The sequence below is a fragment of the Peromyscus maniculatus genome, chromosome 1 (genome assembly GCF_049852395.1).
Source record: "Peromyscus maniculatus bairdii isolate BWxNUB_F1_BW_parent chromosome 1, HU_Pman_BW_mat_3.1, whole genome shotgun sequence".
Classification (NCBI taxonomy): Eukaryota; Metazoa; Chordata; class Mammalia; order Rodentia; family Cricetidae; genus Peromyscus; species Peromyscus maniculatus.
The window spans coordinates 170,110,797-170,131,445 of record NC_134852.1 but is presented as its reverse complement, the minus strand read 5'-3'; positions in this window follow the sequence as shown (position 1 = coordinate 170,131,445).

Genomic DNA, 20,649 nt, shown 5'->3' with positions numbered 1-20,649 from the left:
CGGTCTCTTCCAGATGAACACGCTTTTCCAGAACTTATCCACTCGACAGGAAAACCCGGGGAAAACTCAACAGCTGCTTATGCTTGGGCAGGCCGGATGATTTATTCTGATGTAGCAAACAATGGAATCTAAATGAGGTATGAGAAGAAAGAAAAAGGAAGGAAAGAAAGTTTGGCAACTCTGCCTATCCGGGGGCCTCCTCTCAGTGTTAATGTGAGAAGAGGAAATGGTATTTTTATTTTCATTAAAATGCAAAAAGCATCAAAGTCAGAAAATAGATCATCTCTCCTCCTGCCTAGAAGCAAACAGAAGCAGATGAGTGTGTGCATTCTGCTGGGTGTCGCTAGGGGCTTCTCTGACACAGATCCATTGTATGGCATAGCAACCTGAGAGGAGACAAGAGGGCCAGGCTGCTCACTGCCCATGAAGGACATACAAATCCCCTGCTGCTTCTGCAGAGGGCTTCATTCATTCACTCATTCATTCCTCAAGTTATAGATGTCCGTGTAGAAGTGGCATTTGTTAGTTTTGGGGATAAAAAGATAAGCATGTTATAATATTGTCAGTCTGATGGAAGGGACAGATGGGCAAGAGACTGTAACACAGTGTTTTAAGTCTCATATATATAAGAGTTCTAAAAGCATGTTCAAGCAGGGCTTGACCTCAGACTTGGGATGTCATGGAAGAGTATGGACCAGAGTTGCTGTCTAAGTTGATATTTGTAGAAGGAATCAGCAGGGTGACACCCTTGTGATCCACACTAAAGAGATTAAATTGCACTAAAGGGTCTCAAAAGCTTCTCTCTGGGCAGCTTTGGAACTCTGTCAGGTACAGATCTTATGGAGGAGAAACCTACACAACACATGGTATCTCTTGTATGCTTGTGTGTGTGTTGGGGGTGGCTTTAAGTGCATGTGAGTACAGTGCCCATGGTCTTGGATCCCTGTGGACTTGTAGTTACAGTTGGTTGTGGGTGATGGGAACCAAACCCACGATATTTGCCAGAGAAGTATGAGTTCATAGGAATCATATCTCCAACCCCAAATGATTCTTAGATGCTTTAAGAAACTGAAGTGATTTGATTATATCTCTGTTCACTCCAACTGATGATCAGTTTCCTGAATACAAAGAACTTAAATTGTTTTAAAATGCATTGTATTTCATTACTATAAGGGGAATAATCCAGCAAGAGACCAGAGTTCTATGCAAAACCTCAATTCACTAAAACAAGATTACCACCAAGTACTCCACCATTCCGAGACTCTTGGTAAATTACTATCATAACAGATGAATGTTGTAATAAGTGTGGAGGTCTTGCCTAACAATACACATTTCAAAACATTTTCCTTTTTTTCTTTTTACTACTTTAATACAAAACATGATGCCAGTTAACAAGATGGGCACGTGTATAATAATTGTGTCCTCTTTGTAGCAGGACAAGCAGTTTTCACCACATGATAAAATTTGGAATCAATCTCACAGAAATTTTTCTGAATGGAGATGCTAGGGAACAAATGTGCTTTCTTTGAGGAGCCTCATAAGGGCTGTTGAGATAGGAATTGGGATAGTCAATGGTAGGCTTGGTAGTATGCAAGTAATGTTTAATGAGTAATGCTTAATGCTGTGGGAAAAATCATTTATTCATCCAGACACTCACGGGAAGCCAACAGGGCCATAGATAATTAAGGCCTAGATACTACACTATCTTATAAGATGGCCATGGAGTGACAGTCACTAGCACACAATGGGAAAATGTCCTGACAAAGTCAAATGGGGTGTGTAGTGGGCTGAAAGGCACTTAGGTATGCCCACCTAGGACCTGTGATGAATATGACCTAATCTGGAGAATAAAAAGTCTTTATGAATGTAACTAAGGCAAGCATGAGATGAGATCATACTGGAGTCAGGCTATTGTTTGTTCCAACTGTAAAACCTGAAAATTACTAGTAGACCAAATCCACAATTATTCAATTAAAGCAAACTTTTTAAATACTGACCAGGACAATGGACATGGGCCAGGTCTATATCTGGGATTTCCAGGGAATGCTGCTGAATTAGGTTAGTCAGATATTCATAAGGGCAAAACACACACACTATGGTAATTCCCACCCTCATCCAGTCAGAAGAAAGCATACATTTTGACGTACTTCCTGTCCATGTACCTCCAGCCTATGTGTGATCAGGCATATCCTGTGCAAATGGGGCAACCAACCTTGTTTACCAAAGTGAAAACACATAGCTTGTTATCCTACATGAACAGCGCCCAGCATTCCCTGGAAGTCATCTGTCCTTGGGGAAGTGGGGCTTACAGGTGGAGTTTACAAGTTACAGGCATTTTTTATTTTTATTTTTTTATTTTTTATTTTTTGCTTTATAGCTCTCTTAAGCAAAATGATTAAAACTTAAAACATTACTTTAGCGCTTATACAATGACTATTCTTAAAAGAGAAGACTGTATGAAAACACAGGTCAGTGTTGCAGTTGGGTTGACAGAAGTCAAAGCATGCTTAGAGAACCAAGGGACAGTGAAGGGTTCTCCGCTAGGACCTTCAGAAGTAGGGAGAGACAAACCAACGCCTTCATCTAAGACTTCTGTGCTTCGGAAGTGTGAGGATTAATTTTTTATTGTTATAAAATAAATTGTTATTTATATAATTTAGATAATTTATTATGATAGTCACGAAAAACTAATGGATGATAGAGCCATAGGAATTCGGGGAGACTTCTGAAAGAGGTATTTGTGTTTAATTTGCTCATGAATTGAATTGATGTGACCAAAGAGGAAAAGGCAAACAAAAACATATAGCACAATAAGGTTGAGACCTTTTGCCTGACCTACCATTTTATACTTGGGAGATATAGTTTCCACAAGCATATTGACAGCCTGGAGGAATGCTATGTTCTTTCCCCCAAAGTGCCAAACTTTTCTGACTGTGTGTTTGATGTAGAGAAAACAGAATTATTCAGAGGATGTTTGAAAAGCCCTGCTCTGGATGGCTCTGGAATGTTAGAACTCCTCCATTACCTACATGTAACCAAACTGCCACATTGTCCAACTCTCCTTCCCTGCTTTCTTATAAACTTACAATTACATACTTTGTAAGTTTTAGTAATTGCCAATGCTTGCAATTTCTTATAATGACTGGTCTATTTTTATTTCTCTATAGCTATTAAAGACTATAACTACCGTGTTGTTGCTAGAAGTTTCTCTATAGGCTATGATTTTATCACTGATACCTCAGAAAGTGTGACAATTCAAGTGTTTTAGTAAAATAGGTTTAAAATAAGTCAAGACTTGTCTGAAAGGCCATGACCTATCCAGAGACTAGCAGAAGAGTCAGACTCAGCATGATGCGGAGAACATCTCGGGGGACCAACAGCCACTTTTTGCTTTGTCAGAGCCTGGCATGGTGCCCAGACCTCTAGTTATCAGTCCAGCTGAGAGCTTACCTCTGAATCGGGCAGCTTCCTTCTGCTTCTCTTCTGTTCTTCTGTTCTTTCTCCTCCAAACCTCTGGATTCTGGCCATGCCGACTATTATCAAGTCAGCAGAAGCCAGCCGAGGATATCCCTAGTGTCCAGTATGGCCTTACCGAGGACACTGAAATGTCCCCCATGGATGGGCAGAGAGAAATGAATGACTTTAGAACACAACTTCACAGGTAAGGTCTGTTTGACCAAACCAAATTGCTACCAGGCAATGGTCGAGCCGGATGTAACTGGAAAAAAGGTTTTACTTAGACAAACTCTCCTGCTTCTCTCCCACTCAGCCAACCCATGCCTGAAGTTCCTATTTTCACGGTGACACATTAAAGATAAATAAATAATGCCTAGTGCCCCAGGCCAACCCGTGAGCATTCCCAGATCACAAGTCCCAATTTAGTTTATGCTGGAATTTCTGTCCTCTTAACCAAAAGCAATTTATAGCAAGGATTTCCTCTCCAACAAGCATTTAAACTGATTAGAATTCAATTTCTCCATCTCTGCCTCTCTCTTGCTTCCCCTCCTTCTCTCATTTCCTCTCTTCTCCCTTTGCTATAGCTCTGTGGTTGTTTGTTTTATAGATTAGGCTTGGTTTTAAAGTACCTGTAAATCTTTCCCTTAAGTAAAGGACAGATTGCTGATCTGTATGCAAATGATATACTTGCCTGCCTTAAAAATTTAAGATTGACTTTGGATTGACCCCATGCTTTATCCCTCAGTAGAGATCTATGAAAGGATATTTATAATACCTGTGGACGTAGTGTATGATACCAGTGGGAATTTTCTTCAACAGCAGATGAATAGCAGAAACATGGGCAGACTGAAACTGATTTACATAGCTGAATCTCACTGTAGCATTCTGCAGTTCTTCCCCATCATGCACCTTAAAACGCTGTAATTTGCTGTAAAAAATAAAGATATAGGTGAAAAAAATGAGCTCACACACATATAATAGTCTATCAGTTGCATCCCTCAAACTTTATAATACAAATTTGTTCCTCTTGATTTCTATATAAACAGTGATTTTTTGAGGAAAATTTTTATAATGACCTCCCCCCGACTCCACTGAAAAGCCACAAAATCTTATTCGTGTTGGAAGTTCTTATACTTCAAAATAGATACCTCAGTTTTCAGCACTAGGGGAGATTTTCCTTGTTTTATACCTTGGGACTCTTCAAATTGCCTTAAAAATTAGACTAGACAGAGCAGAACATTGACTTGCGATGAAATATAGATTTTTTTGTATGCTTTCCTCAAACTCAGATTTTATCAACATTACTGAAAATAAGATCAGTTCACTTAAAAATGCCAATGGAGTCCAAAGGATAAAACTAAATGGGATGAGCATTTCAATTCTTATCTTATAATAAACACTTCTCATTCTGTACTTCAGGACCACACTGCTTCAGAGCAACACTTTGTGGTGTGTAGCTTTTATCTCCATGGTAGCATGCTAACTCGTCAATGCTCTCCTAAGAGACGGTGGAAATACTCCACTTCACTGAGCAAACAGTGGGAGGCTGGGTCTTCACATCTGGAGGTTACGTGTTAAGTCTTTTCCCTAAAATTTTTCCTTCTTTGTTGCCCTAACGCTAGCCCATGGCCCACAGTGGAGCTACAAAAACTGCTGGTCCTGTGTGTCCTAACAAAACTGTGTGGTAGTGAAAGAGATGAAAAACAGTAGTCTCCTTTCTCTGTCCCTGTTTGCCTTTGAAGATGTCTCTCTCCTCCCCATCCCTCTGTCAGGGCTCACATGCTCTTTGTTGTCCTTTCATTTATTAAGAAGCCCGACACCAGTCTCATTTACTGTGTATTCAGCTGATAGAAACTTCTCAATACATGTATCCAGTTGAATGAATGGATGGATGGATGAATCATTCACTTTCCATTTTATGGTGACTAGCCAAAAGACTTGCAGAGAATGAATGGGTCATGCAGTGTCTTAGTTACTTTTTCTATTGATGTGATCAGACATCAGAAGAAAGAGTTTATTTTGGACTTAGACTTTCAGAGGATGAGTCCCTTACCATCACAGTGGAGAGCATGGCAGCAAGCAGAAGGGCACAGCACTGTAGAAGTAGCTGAGGGCTTATGTATTTTGATCCACAAACATGAGGTATGTGTGTGTGTGTGCACACGTGTGTGTGTGTGTGTGGGGGGGGGGGTAACAGGGAATATGTTGGGCTTTCAAAACCTCAAAGCCGGTCTCCCAGTGACAAATCTCTTGCAACAAAGCCATACCTCCTGATTTTTCTCAAACAGTTCCACCAACTGGTTCCAAATATTCAAAGATATAAGCCTATTGAGGGCATTCTCATTCAAATCACCACATACAGTATGAATAGATCTTTTAATAACTAAAAAAAAATTATCACTGAGTCTAACTGTAGTCCCTCCTTTATGGGGTGAATAGGGATCGATACGACTAAGAAGAGCTGTCATTTGTTTTTGGAGAAGGAAATGGGAAAGTAGCGTGAGAGGGGTAGAATATTTAGATAGAAATCAGATGATATAAACTAGTGTAACTACTATGGTCATCTCTATTAACGCCCCCCCCGCAAACCAAAATAAACCTTAAAATACGGCTACTGTGTGAGCCAGTTATAACACTTCTAGTCATATGCTCAAGGAAAGCTAAGTCAGCCACCAGAGACATCTGCCTACATATCCATGTGTGTTGCACCATTATTAACAATAGCCAGTATATGGCACCAGTCTGTATCCCCATTAACAGATAAGAGGATCAAGAAAATGTGAGGTAAGGCTGGGGAGAGGCTCAGTAGATAGAGCACTTGCTGCACAAGTGTGTGGTGTAGCTAGAGTTTTCCTGCCTTGCCCACAGTCAGGACAAATCTCTCTCACCCGCCAGTCCCATAGCCGCTCAGACCCAACCAAGTAAACACAGAGACTTATATTGCTTACGAACTGTATGGCCGCGGCAGGCTTCTTGCTAACTGTTCTTATATCTTAAATTAGTCCATTTTTATAAATCTATACCTTGCCACATGGCTCGTGGCTTACCGGTACTTTACATCTTCCTTGTCTTGGCGGCTGCTGCAGGCAATGACGCCTTCTGCCTTCCTGTTTTTTTATTTCTCCTCTCTGTTAGTCCCACCTATACTTCCTGCCTAGCCATGGCCAATCAGGTTTTATTTATTGACCAATCAGAACAACTTGACATACAGACCATCCCCCAGTACAGCCAAGTGCAGACCATCTCAGACACCTGCACTCAGGCCCGTGGTCCTAATCATCCTCTATGCAAACCTGCTGGGTAACGCCATGAGGAACCCAAGAACGGGCTCCCACAGGACATAGAGAACATCCCACAGCAGTGAGGACCTGAGTTCGGATCCCGACAACCCACACAGCATTGCTGTATGCAGTAGCTTGCACCTGCAGTCCCAGAGCTGCTGCAGAGGGGTGAGAGACAGAGGGAGGAGAGTTCCCAGACTCTCGGGGGCCTGACCAACAGTGGTGAAGAAGAAGAGACCCTGTTTCAAAGTGGAAGGCGAAGATTGACACTCAGGGTTGCCCTTTGACCCCCACATGTTTGCTAAGGTCTGGGTACCTGCACTGACACACAGTAACACACCTGTATGCATCAGACACAAAAAATATCCAAACTATGATACACATACACACACACAATAGAGTTTTATTCAACTTTGAAGAAGAATAATTTTATGTCCATTATAGGAACATTGATGGAACTGGAGATCACCATGTTAAGCAGTAAGGCTAGACTCTAAAAGACAAATATTGTATGCTCTTCCTCATACGGGCTTAAAGGGGAGGAACAAAAGATGATAATGGTGGAAAAAATTAAAACATCTCTTTAAAAATATGTGGAATCTCAGGTAAAAATAGTAAGTTCCTATTCATGTGTTACACATATGTGGTATCAAAGCCTAAGGGAGTCTATTGACCGTAGCGGGGGGGGGGGGGGGGGGGATTGGAGACCAGTGGGAATGGTTAGGATGGTGGATGATGGGGGACAAATATGAGCAAATTACAATCATATCCATGTATAAAAATACCATAAAGAAATGCATTATTTTGTATGTTTACTAAAAATAAGTAACTTTGTTTTGTTTTTATCAAATTATCCCACGACCTTCCTACATTTTCTGGTCTGATGTTGTTATTGAGGGGATGAACTATTTACATTAGTACAAGACCATGGTGTGTTCTATAGTAAGAGGGAAGGGACTGGGTGGCTGTGAAGGTTCAGAGAACTCTGTAGCCTGGTCTGAACAGTCATCCACGCTCTCGTCTGTGTGGGAGGAGGCCTCAGTCTGCAGGCCCAGGACATTTCTGGGGCAAGATTCTTGAAACTGTTTCCAGGAGGCTCCAGCTCCTCCTGGTTCCAGGTTGGTTAATCTGACCACAGCTGCCTCATATTCTGTCTTTTCCTCCTGGTTTTCTCTTCTGAAGAAAGTGGAGAAAACAGTCATTAAGAGGAACTACGTCAGTCCTTCCGTGGGAAAGGAAAGTTTGGAATGCTTCCAGTAGTGCCACCCAGAGCAAGGAGGGACATTTCTTCATAGTTGCTGTAGACAGATTGATCAATGATTAAACACCCTGTGGGACCCAGGTTTGTTTGTTTGTTTCCGATTGAGAGAGGTGGCTGCTGATGCATTATCTTTCCAACAGGAATTGAATTCTGATGTTTCTTCCAAGTAGAAAGTAAAGTATTTAATCTCTGTTAAAGGGCTTTCTGATTTCATTATTCATGTGTAGAAAAACAATGGGGTTTACCAAGGCCTTCAGGTCCCTCCAAACACAGGGCTTCCTGACTTGTGTGTGCATGGATAGGAACAGCTGTGCCAAGTTCAAGCTGAAAGGGGCTCTGGTGCTCTCACTGGACTCTGGTCATTTGGTTTCCCAGGAAGAAGCAAACAGACTTGACATCCAGGAACTAGTCGGACATTGACTACTGACCCTCAGTGCTGGTTGATGCTAGCTGGCTCTAACAGTGACCCAGGCTGTTCTCTCACTGGACTTGAACAATCACCTAGAACCAATGTCAGACAAGATCACACTCAGTCCATAACAGCCCAAGGAAACTCAGACAGCTTCATAGGTGTGTCGAAGCACACAGAAGAAAACATCTGCTTAACACATACGGTTCCAAATCTTAACACTCTAATTTCTTGACTAATTAAGAGAGGCCACTTACTCTTCCAATTACAGCTTTATCTCTTCTTTACTTAGCTTCCCTAGAAAATGAGCCACTGAGATGGCCAATTGAGTTCTCTTGCTAACAGGCTTCCCTCTAGAGAGAGCAGGCTTCCTCCAACCCTCCCTCAGGTTACCATGTGCTCTTCCTCCATTCTTCTTTGTACACTCACACCATCTTATGTCTCCTTGCTTGTTAATGTGCTCTCAAATGGCCACAGCCTCCTTTGCCTAGAGGATTTGGCACTTGAAATCTATGTCTGGCACTTCAAATCACATGTTTCTACCATGTGATCTTCCTACTTTCTATTAGATACATCTATTAGTATTTTCCACAGTTTGTACTTGAACACATATCAGATGCATGACTGATGCTATCTATTTCAACTCAAAGATCATCATTATAAGAAGGGGAAATGTTTCTTATTAATGAAAGATGTAGGCACCTATGTCTACTTCAAGAGAGTAGATGATGAGGACAAACATCGTCATTGAAAATTGTCTCTCTCCATCTCTCATTCTTTTTCCTACTATATTAAGAAAGTTCTTGAAGCAAGCCCACCATGCTGGGTCAAGGAAAGATGCTGCTTTGACTGACCATGCTGGATTACATGGCCTACTCTGTACCCAGTCAATATATAGCAAGGCCTTGGGCAATGAAAACAACTGGGCTGAAAGCCATGATGTGTTCTGAATCATACTGGAGGGTTTTCAAGCAGCAGTAACTGAAGGTGGGGCCAGGAGACTTTGGAGCATATGACCCCAAACCTCATATGTTATGAGACTGACTCATGTTACTGCTTGTTTGGATGGACTGCTGGAAAGCAGGGATATTTTAGAGGTGTCAAGAGCTTGTCCAGGGAAGTCTAATGTCAGTTCAGAAGGTTTTCATAGTGAAGGGTCTGTGGAATTAAAAAAAAAATCAATGTCAGAAATATAACTATGGAAGAGCAGATTTCCCCCCCACTGAGAAATGAGTACAGATAAGGTGTGTTGCAGCAGAGCATGGAAATTAGTTTTCCTGTGATGAGACTGCTGTCCCGTGGCTCTGCACAGCTTCCCTCCTAGTCATCCTTGGATCTCAGGCGAATGAGATGTCCTCTGGGAACATCTTCTTCAGTGCTTTAAAGCCATGGGATTCCCAGTGATAACTTTCCCTAGCAATTTTTCTGGCATGATATTTACCATAGTTTCCATCTTATGCTTATTTGTATAGTTGCTTGCTTATTGCCTTCTGTACTGCTGGCTCTGTGAGGCTAGGCTTGCCCACATGGTGCTGTATTTTTCATATATTGACATGAATAGGACATTGCTTTGATAAATGCACTCACAAGCATAGACACTGCAGAAGAGTGTTTTAAATGCTTCCACATTTGTATGAGAAAAATATTGTGCTTCCTTCTCCCAAAGGGAGAAAAGTATTGTCCTTCCTTCTCCTAAAGGGATGGAAGGAATGATCGGCATTTAGAAGCAGCTCAGGGAGAGGTGAAGTCTATGCTGCACAAAGGAGCAGCTGCCTCTAGCCTTGTCTTCTGGAAAACTCTTAGGAAATTGTTGTTTGGAGTTTCTGTTCTTAGCCAGGTTCTGATGCCTCAGGAGACACAGTACAGTTTTCATGGTCCATATCACCCAGCCGAGCAAGAGCTAAGTGGCACTTGTTGACTGACGAGACACTTCACATGCTTCTTACATGGACCAATGACTACCCTGTTTGTAATGCTTGTTTCTGGTGAGATGGCTCTTTGAGACAACAAACTCAGGAATTAGCCTGTGACTATGACCTTCGAAGCATCACTTGAAAGCATAAGGCTTTAAATTCTGGTCTTTTCCAGGATATTTTAAAAACACACAATAAAAATTACTAGTAAAACAAAGTATGCAAAAATAAAGTACTTTTTATTATTAAATGAAACAAAATTACTGTCAAATTGGACAAAACAAACAAACAAACAAACACCCCAACTTTCAATCACTCAATTTTGTGTTTGTTTCTTGCTTTTCATGGCGTGGTGGTTTGACTGAGAGTGGCCATTTGAATGTTTGGTCAACAGTTGGTAGAACTATGTGGCAAGGATTAAGCAGATGTGGCCTTGTTGGAGGAGGTGTGTCACTTGGCAGTGGGCTTTGAGGTTTCAAAAGCCTACCTCATTTCCAGTTAGCATTCTCTCTGCCTAGTGGTTGTTGTCTCAAGACATAAACTCACTCTCAGCTACTGCCTCAGCACCATGCCTACCTGCCTGTGGCAATGTCCCTGCCCCATGATGGTCATGGGCTCTAACTCTCTGAAACTGTGAGTCCCCAAATAAACTTTCTCTTCTGTAAGTTACCTTGGTCATGGTGTCTTACCACAGCAATAGAAAACTAACCAAGACACATGGGATCATTCTTGATACGTAGTTGATAGTCTTAACTATTTGTAATACTGGTGAAAAATTCCCAAGACATCAGCTCAGTTCACACATCTGTCTGTGAAACTTATGAAAATCAGGTTTGACAAATAAGTCTCTGTTTATAAGGTGCAATTTGCCCAGCAGACACAATTATTAGCATTTTGGGGTTCTGGGGTCTGTGGCCATGAGGGTGTCTGAAGGTCATGCTGTCATCCTGTCATCCGGGGCAGGGCTGCTGCCAAGGGCCATGTCTGGATCCATGGCCCTGCAGCATCCAGGGCCTGAGTTGATGTCTGTGCCTCCTGTTGTCAAGGTCCGTGCAGATGACCGGGTCTGGTTAGGCACCTGAGACCATGTTGGTGTCTGAGGACCCTGCTGCTGCCGGAGCCATACTGGCCTGGGTGGCCAGTGCTGCCACTTGGGCAATGGAGGTGTCCAGGCTGAGGCCACTGCCTAGTGTCATGTCTGGGCCTGTGCCCTGCAGTGACTGGTGTCTAGAATGACATGGCTCCTATTACCACTGAGGGTTCTGCAGATGCCCAGGGTCTCGTCAGCTGCCTGAGACTATGTTGATGCCCGAGGGCCACACTGCTGCCAGGGCCATACAGATTTGTACTGATCTGGGTAGGCCTGTGCTGCCACCACAGCCACGGTTAAATCTGGCCCTGAGTTGCAGCTGAGGGCTATGTCTGGGTCTGAGGTCCTTGCAGCTGGGGTCTGAGATGATGTCTGTGGCCCGTGTTAGCCAGGGGCTGGGACATCATTGGAATCATGCTGTGCTGAGCCAGCCCCGTCATTCACTGGCCCTGTTCCTTACTGGGTACTGGAGGAGAGCTGGCCCAGCCCCTCACGGGAGAGCTGGTCCCTACACTAGAGAAAGATGGCCCCATCCCTCACCACAGGAGTGCACCTCCCCTGGGCTGCACACTAGAGCTGACCCTGTGGTCAGTAATTGGGAGAGAGGGCCTTGCACTTGCCTGGGCAAAACAGCAGAGCTGGCCCTGGTGTTGTGAGTGTGGGTGATCTGGATCTGAGCACCTGGAGCAGGAGAACTGGTCCTGCTCCTTGCTGCAGGCTTCATTGGGTAAGCTAGCCAACACAGCGCTGGAGAGCTTGCCTGGGTAGTGATGATGAGGGAAAGCAGGCAGACTAACCAACCCAGCTAGCAGCACCCAGGCCCAGAAATGTGGCTATGAGTTGGCCCACCCTAACATCTACCGATCTAGGAACTGTTGCAGCAGGTGAAGGGGATGAACCTACAGATCCACAACACGGGACAACAACAGGATATCCAAGAGGCGCCCCAGTGAGAGGCCATATCAGTAGCATAGCAGAAGCCAGAGGCCTTCAGCCAGACAAACGACTCCTGGCAATGAATGCTTGCAAGTAAAGATGAATGAACTAAAGGGTAAACTGTGTGACTCAACAGGCCGCACTGCAGCTCCCATGACAAGATTCTCTTTCTTCTTTTCTTCACCCTCCCTCCCTCCCTTCCTCCCTCCCTCCCTACTTCTCTCTCTCCCTCCCTCCCTTGCTCTCTCCCCCTCCCTTTCCCCCTGTCTGTTTTGTTTGGTTTTTGGTTTTTCTATTAAATTGGGTTTTGATTGTGGGGGATGTTGCAAGGGCAGAGGGCAGAGTCAAGGGGATGGGGAGATAAGTGGAATTGGAATGCATGATGTGAAATCCACAAACAATCAATAAAAGTGAGAAAAAAAGAGTTTTGGGTTCCATGTGATCATCTAAATTTTATCAACTATTAACTATTTTTAAAATTCAGTAGGAAATGTGGGAGGGACATAACCAGTATAAAATAGGCCACAGATTTCATGATCAGTATTTTAAAACTCCATACCCACTCTCCCAAAAATAAGTTCCCTTATTAGTTGTCTAAGGCAGAGTGGTCAGCCTTGAAATCATATTTACACAAACACCAAAAACAGATACAGCAAGTTGTATTTATATATATTTGTGCAAACATATGCATACATACAGATGTATAAATGTAACAAATATAATGAAAGAAAAAGACTGTGAACTTGAAAGTGGGGGTTTTGAGGGAGATAGAGGAAGGGTAGGTGGGAGGGGCTGGAAGGAGGAATGGGGTGGATGTAATAAGGCACATTTCCTTTCTGTCTGGAGTATCTCATCCCATTACCCTAAGAATTTAGGTCAAAAGAAACAGGCTAGCTGAAGATTTGTAACATATTGCCCTCTTACCACAAATGTCAGATCATGGGGATGGTAGATGTGACTGGATAAAATACTTTATAGAAAAAAATGTACTATGGGGCTGAAATCAGGTTTTCTTTGACAATCTGTGGGAGAAGAGAGAATCTGTGAGGGAACTGCACCACCATAGTTGTGAGATTAGAAAAGAAACACACACACACACACACACACACACACACACACACCTCACAAAACAGCCTCCAATTTATCCAGCAGTAGGAAACTGTAAAACTTGATTATTGCAAAGGTAGGCTGGCATATTAATTAAAAATAAGACTGACATTTGAAGCATATTTCAGATTTCATGGCAAATTTCATCATTCTAAATATAGTTTCAGATTAATTATGACACATTTGGTGCTAAGCTATTTTAGAATTCAAAACATTTCCATCTTGGAATGGTTGCAGCAAATTAAGGTACTTGATCAAGGCTGCAGAGAAAGGGGGCTGGATTTAATATTCTGCATCTCCTCATAACCTGGCTTTAGCTCTTCTTTTCTCTGCAGGTGAAGTCAGGAGACTTATGCAAGGTGATGGCATTTTAAGTGCAAATGGGATTTAACCTTTTGGGTGTAAATAAGAGTGGTTTATCTTCTTGTGGTGTAAGTCACTGATTACCAGTGGTTAAAATCAAGTGAACACCACAGAAATGGGGGTTTTTGTTTCCTCACACTAACACCAAGGAATTACATGTACAGCTCCCGCTCGCGCTCTATGTTACTCTTTCCAGTTAATTGTCTCATTTCAGGGATTGATAATGATATGTCTTCCAAACGATTATTCCACAAATACTCTTTTTAAATACGGCTAGGAGCAGGGGATATGCCATTCTTTAAAGATTGCATAGCAGGCATACCTATTCTTCCAAAGTAGAGATAGAGTAGAAAGCAGAGTTTTTGTCTTTGGGGCTTTTTTTTTTTCACTTCTTTTTTTAATTGGTCCATTGCCATACTGAACAAAACACATGGGATACCTATTCATTCTTTTCCTAATGTTAAGCTGAAGACAAGTGGTGAGAGGGTGGCCTCGGAAGAAGGAACTGACTGAGAAAAGAGGACTTCTGAGTTGGAAGGGATGCTTCATTTTTAGGGAAGCTTAAATTATGCCATTAAGATGATGAAGAACACAGAAGGTAGTTCAGGTTTACCCAGCTAGCCTGTTACAGAGTTAGCCCTGACAGCTAAAAGAGATGAGTTGGATGTGTCCTTTAACTTTCCATGTTCCATTTTCCTCCTTTGTAAAACCTGCCTGTTGGTGAGATCACCTTGAGTTCCTTCTGCAATATGCAGGAACTGCTGATGTCAATCAATAGACTGAAAAACCTAACTCCAAGTTTCTGCTATTTGAAGAGAGCTTGCTTAGTTAAACTGTGTAGGCCTCAGTTTCTGCTCTGTAAGATGGAAGAATTAGTTAACTTGGCACAAAATTCACTGAGTTTCTGTCTGGAGAGGGCCATGGAACATGGATGGACAAGGCTGAAGGGTTTCTGAGGTCATAGAGCCAAGTGTCCGTCTATCTACTTGTTCATTTCCTTCTCTTCCAAAAAGTGTTTACCAAATGCAAACCATTGGCAGGCAGCGTTATAGATTCTGGGGATACATCAAAACACACTTCTGGAGCCCAGGAGATGGTTCAGTGGCTGAAGGAGACCTGGGTTAGATCCTAGGTGTTAGAGTATAGAGTTTACATTGTTCGGTTCCATCAATTACATAATTAAAAGACAAGGAGAAAGTTAATGCAAAAAGAAATAAATTATTTGCATGTAAAACAGAGTCCTGAGGCAAGGAGGGGACCCAGAGCTGGGAGTGTGCTGGCTGAGTGAGGCTGGGTTTTCTTGGGTTCAAGTAACCACTCCCAATAACTTTCTTCCTGTCTCTCTTAGTCTCTTGTAGTTCACAAGTCTTTTCTGGCACAGGGATTATATCACTCTTCCTCTCCATGTTTGGCCATTTACCTTCTTATAGGTCCTTATCTTGGGGCAGGAGTTTAGAAATACCTGATGGTGGGTTAGAAGTTGTCACCAATCAGGGTAATTCCTTGGCTCCCTATTTTCAGTGTGGTAACAGGCAAGGAGAAATTTGCAGCAGAGGAGATGAAATTGGAACATCTCTTCCCTTTCCCTGTCCCTCCTTCCGTGGGACCTCTGTGTTAGGAGAGCATCAAGTTTTGAAATTTGTTCCCTAATTATGTGTGCTATGACATAGTGCCAAACATGTACACACTCACTACATAGACCCACACACACACACAGACACACACACACACACACACACACACAGATACACACACACACAGACACAGACAGGCACACATAGACACAGACACACACAAGTACACACAGACACACACATAGGCACATACAGACACAGACACAGACACACACACACACACAGAGGCACACACAGACAGGCACACACAGACACAGACACACACAGGCACATACAGACACAGACACACACAAGTACACACAGACACACACATAGGCACATACAGACACAGACACAGACACACACACACACACAGGCACACACAGACAGGCACACACAGACACAGACACACATGTGCATAGGCAAACAGACACAGACACAGACGCAGACACACACACAGGCACACACACACACACACACACACACACACACACACACACACACACCGACACACACACACACCCCTTTCTGGAATGGAGACATACAAATGAAAACGCCAAGAAAAAAAGACAGCAAGCAGGACTAGGTATTAAGAATGAAACAGAAAAAGAGGGGGGGGGGAGTTTTGTCCTTTATAAAGATCTTTTGAAAAAACATTCTTATAAAAGTGACATTTACACTGAATCTTAAAGCACAAAAGGGAATTGATCATGAAGAGCAGAAGAACCCAAATATATGCAGATGAGAAAACCAGTATGGCTGTTAGTAACAGGGGATAACCCTAGGAGAAATCCTCTAAAGCCGGGCAGACATGAAAGGTCCTCAAGGATTTGGCCGTGCTGAGTTCAGAAGATCCTGAGGTTTCCTGGTAGAAGCAGCAAGGGTCAGATCTGAGCCACACAGAGAGCATCTTCTTGGCTATTTGAAGGAGTACTGATTGGAGGGGCAGGAGAGAAGTGAGAAAACCAGCCAACAGCTGGTTGCAGGAATGAAGAGAACAATTCCCAGTATCACGGACTCCAAGGGAGGCGGGGCAAGTGGGAAGCTGCAGTTGACTGGGGACATTCTGATTTAAAATAACCAAATTGGCCAAATCCCTGGTATCATAGCTTGAATTTTCAACCTTGAAAAATCATAGGTTGAAGTCTCAGCCCATTGGCCCTTAGCATGTGAGTGAGTATATTTGGAGGTAAGCTTTATAAAGAAGCAATTAAATGTGGCCATAGGGTGGGCCCTAGCCAAATATGACACAGATTGACCTTAATCTTGTTTGAGAAATTAAGACACAGACACTCACAGAGGGATGACCTTTAGAAAACACAGGAAAGGGATATCTGCCAGCCAGGAAGAGTGGCCTCAAATCAAGGCCAACACCTGGTCAGACTCACAGCTTCTAGAGTTGTGGGAAAATAAACGACTACTTAAGGAATCCAGTATGTTGTGCTTGGTTATGGCAGCCTTCGTAAAGAAATACACATTGTGTGTAGGGATTCAACAGAAAAGATAAAACCAAGGATGACCCCCGTGCTGGGGACATACGGTTGGAGGGAGGGATCTTAGACATGTTCTAATTGGGATGGGGAAGCTGCAGAGCGGGCTGCCAACTCCTCAGTTCGCCTTGAGCATATGAGTCTCAGGGGAAAACATTTAGCTGGAGAAAAGTAAATATAATGTCATCATCCACGGCTAGAGGAGTAGACAGAGTCACCAGGGAGAGAGCAGACAGAAACAACAGTGTAATTCTGAGCTCACAGGAACTAACTTGAGTAATCAAAGCAAACTAACTGGAACCATTGAAGGAACAAAAGACACCAGGATATTCTAAGGCACCAAAGGAGAAACCTAAAGAGCAGGGGATTCATGGTGCTTTAGGTTCTCAGAGGATGAGGTTGATTCAAGAAACACCTCTAGGGCAATGGGTGGAATGGTGTTTTCTGCTAGTCATTTTGAGTAACAGAGAATTGTTTGACATTTTACAGGGGAGAGAGATCCCGGGAAACATTTAGGTATGCAATGGACACAAGGAAGTAGAGGCAAGGCTTTTGAAAATTTTGACTAAGAACAGAGGGAGGAAAAATGAGACAGCACAAAGAGAGTGTATTTGTTATTTTTAAAGAGAAGAGGTGTTAGGCATATGTTGATGTCAGTGGGGGAGGGGCAACAGAGGGAAGACAGAAACAGATGCTTTAGAGTACACAATGGGGAACCAAGACAGGAAAGCCCTGGAGAAGCAGTGCTGGCACCTAGTCAGTGAGAGAAGGGACCCAGAACACAGCATCTACAGCGTGTTGCTCGGGCATAGTGACTACTTAATAAAATTAGTTCAGCATCACTCTGTCTATCCTTTGTTTCCTAAAGCAGGAGAGGAAATGACAACACAAAGTCTTCTTACACTGGCATGGAAGCAAGAAACCAAGACTTAGGAAAATCTCGTCAAGAAAACCTTGCTAAATTTATATTCCTAGTAGGTCACTACTGCCTCCAAATAACTACTCTCACTCCAGCCTCCTTGCTGATGACATTTTCATGATTCCCCACTTGGTCCAATTCAGTATATGAGTGTCCCTGACCTTAATTTCCTAGTGAACCTCTTATGCTATGTAAAAGTTGAGTTAAATCAACTCATGTGATTTTTTTTCCCTTCTGTTGATGGTCTAATAGTTAAGGCATAAGGCTGAGTCCTTAAAAAACAAACCAGAGAGAAGAAAGGCAACCTTTTGCCTCCTCTATACCAGTAGAGGGAGCAGCAAAGATGGAGGTGGTTCTGGAGAGTTTTCCTTAAGTACATTGGCCTACCCTGGGAGAGGCTGAAGTTGGAGGGAAGAGTCCTAGGATTGGAGAAGAAATACAGAGTCATAATGTTTTTTCAGACCTAATTATCAATGGCTATTGAATGCAAATCAGTGCTGATTTTAAAAGGAGACAATCCTGACAATAGACTTACTGTAGAGCTAGTTTAGAGCAAAGATGTTTGCTCAGAAATTAAAAAGAATCTTCTTCCTTTGACCTTCCTATTCTTACCCCCCCCCCCCACACACACACTAAACCATCTCCCTTCTGAGTGAAAAGTGTAACAAGTTTACAAAGGAAACTTACCATTATACTTAGCTTTTCCCCAAGCTTCCTCTGGGGATTTTCCCCAGGAGCTGCAACATGAAAAGCATAAAGAGAAGCACATGCCAAGATTTCTAGCTGCAGCATTATCTGTATAAACAAAATATTAGAAACATCATAAATGCCTTAATAGTAGACTAATTGAGTGAATCATGGAACATCCACAAAGTGTTTTAAACACAGTTTGAACAGAATGAGGGAGGAGTGAAGAAGACCTTCATGATTTTCTTTTGTTACTGTAACAAATTCTTGAGATAATCCATCTTTTAAGGCAGAAAGACTTCAAACATTGCAGCCCATGTTTCTTGGCCCTGTTGCATTGGGCCTGCAGCAACACAGAGCATTACTGCAAGGCCTATGTAGCGGGGAGCGGAGACTCCCTTAACTTTGGCCAGGAAACAAAATAGAGGAGAAAATAAATGTCTGGCGTCCCAATATTTTTTTTGAGGCCATGTCCCTAGTGAACTAACATCTTCACATGAGTGAACCTTACCATCTATAGGTTCTGCTACCTCTGGATATTGCTACAGGCTGTGAAGGAACCTAGTCTTAAAACATCCAACTTTGAGGGACAGTTCCTATTCAAAGCATAGCACCTTGAAATTGAGCATCAGCAGAGTCAGATAAACACAACCACATAACGGGCCCATAGCACATCTACACCAAATGGAAATTAGGTCAATTTGTCTTTCCTTGATAAGTATCTTAGTCACTCATCTTGTTGTTCTTATATAATGTCCTGAAAAGAAAGCAACTTGATTAGGAAAGGCTTGTTTTGGATCACAGTTCTAGGGTGCAGTCTATCATGCTAGGGAAATCCTAGTGGTAGGCTTGAAGTACCTGCAGTCAGGAACAGGAAGGTGAATGCTTGTGCATAATTCATTGTGGTGGTAATCTAATTGTACTGAAATATGATTTTGATTGTATGTTAATAAATAAAGTTGTCCGGGGGTCAGAGCTATTAGAGCCATAGCAAGAGTGTGGTGGTGGTGGTGGTGGTAGTGGTGGCACACGCCTTTAATCCCATAGATCTCTGTGTGTTCAGGGATACAGCCAGCATTGGAGACATATACCTTTAAGACCTAGGGGGCTGTACATTCAGACAGTGACGAGGCAGTCACATGTTTGGGTTTACAACCAATGAGAAGGCAGAATGACTGGAAAATCGATTTACAGACAGGAAGTAGCTCTCTTTCGGGAAGCTGGGACACCGCAGGCGGAAGGGTGAGATTTTAGCTCTGAGCTCTGACCTCTCGGCTTTCTCCTTTACATTGTTTCTGTGTTTCTTATTTAATAAGACGGTTAGTTACATCAATAATTCATTTTCTCCTTTTCATACATTCAGGATCCCATCAAGTTAGAGCTTCTATCAATCAAGTTATCAAAGTTGCTAAATGCAAGTGTGCGTGGGTCACTGTACTATGAGTCATCTGATGGGCTGCAGCAGGAGCTATATACAGTGTCACTAAGTAGCATCCTTATCCAAAGTGGTTTATGTGGCAAATCTGTGCAAGAACAAGCAATTAAATATCTTGACATATGTTCAAATTTCCCTCCAAGATAGTTATTTAAGCTCTCAAAATATGTCTATTCTTCTATTGGATCATTTGCAACAATCCATATCAATTTTTATTCATCTACTATGTTTAGATAACTCTTTAGTCTCAATAAGTTTATCAATAGGCATATATTCTATTTTTATAATTTGTCTTTGATTTTACCTGTATTATTTATGTATATTAAGTTTTAAAGATCTTAGTCACTTTAAATCCTTTCCTCTATGACTTCTAGAACACAAGGTGATTTATTAGTGTGAGGACACTGAAAGTTTGGGAATTTTTACCGAGACTTAGCTTACAGGATACAGATTAGTCTGGCATGTAGTTGCAAAAAGCCAATGCTGGATTTGGGACCCTCTGGATTTGTACTGTTTGTGTGCATATTGGCTGATATCTTCTTCCTGTTTACTGCTTATTTTTTGTCCTCCCCCATACTTAGGTGATTTCTCTTCTCCCTATCTACTTATATGAAGATATCAAAGGTCAGACTGAAACATGTCCATGCCACAACAAAGGCAAGAAAAAGTGTCAAAGAGTTCAAAAAAGA